Source organism: Fopius arisanus, unplaced genomic scaffold (genome assembly GCF_000806365.1).
Source record: "Fopius arisanus strain USDA-PBARC FA_bdor unplaced genomic scaffold, ASM80636v1 scaffold00078, whole genome shotgun sequence".
Lineage (NCBI taxonomy): Eukaryota > Metazoa > Arthropoda > Insecta > Hymenoptera > Braconidae > Fopius > Fopius arisanus.
This window is the reverse complement of record NW_011887817.1, coordinates 256398-257618: the sequence shown is the minus strand read 5'-3', so window position 1 is coordinate 257618 and position 1221 is coordinate 256398.

Genomic DNA, 1221 nt, shown 5'->3' with positions numbered 1-1221 from the left:
AGAAAAAATAATACGTTTTTACATTGTGTTATTATTTAATAGCCCAATTAATAATGGGTTTAATGACTTTAATTGCGATCTTGAACGTGATTTCTCAATGATTGTTAACATTGCAGAATTGACAGAAATTTTTCTCTCAAGAAAATAAAATTCGGAAGAAATGCATAATTATCAGAAGAGTTTATTCGAGACATTATAATTATTAACTAATAATTTATCAGTAACAATAGCTATATTTATAGTAAATATATGCAATTATCCAATTGTTTCGATTATACATATATGGATGTGGTCTCTATTAATATTGTATAGAGTTATAAAAAATACAGTTAAGAAAAAAAAAATCCTGTTCGAGGATTCTTTTTAATCAGCTGGGTAACGATCAGATAATTGGAGGCCATTGAGAGTCAATTGATAGTAATTATTCTCGAATTTAGACTTGAGAGGGGGTAATGGATATAAATGGGATTTTATGTAAGGCAGAAGGTGAAATCGCGTTGAACGAAACCCGAATTCAAAAGTAAGAAGTGGAATTGAAAAAGAAAATACTGAATGCGATATCGCCATAAAACATGTTCAATATAAAGTACATAATCAAGGAGAGTGTAGATCAATCATCTAAATGATTATTCCAACATGACTCGATCAAAAAATAATTCGATTATAAAATATGTGACATATGTGGTACGTCAGATTATAGAAATTTCGTTGGAAATTTCTCCAAGGGCATGGTCCCCTCATAACCACGTGTTATCGAGAGTATTTTTCAGTCCCTGAAGTGGTCCAATAATTTGGGCCATTTATCATAAATACCAGGGACTCTTGCTCCAATGGAACTCAACATTGTAGTAATCATCGAATTACAAAATCAACCCGCCCAGCTGGAAATGTATTCGAAGGATAACCGACTGAAAATGCAATTGCCCCGTCATTCTTAATCTCCATCTGCCAACTTTCAACTGCACCAATTGAAAGAAAAAAAAAATCACCACCACAAGGTCACCCAGTTGCGCATGACCTCGTGAAAGTGATCACTCGATTCACCCGATTTTTCCAAACGATTGAAATTGCATAACAATGCATCGGTGGAAAGTCATTTACGCAACTGATGCTCGTCAGAGGTCATGGACATCCGTTGCATTTAGTTACCACAATTTCATTAAATCCCCTAGTTAATTCGTGTGAGGTAATACACGCTCATTGAGAATTAATTCCTACCGG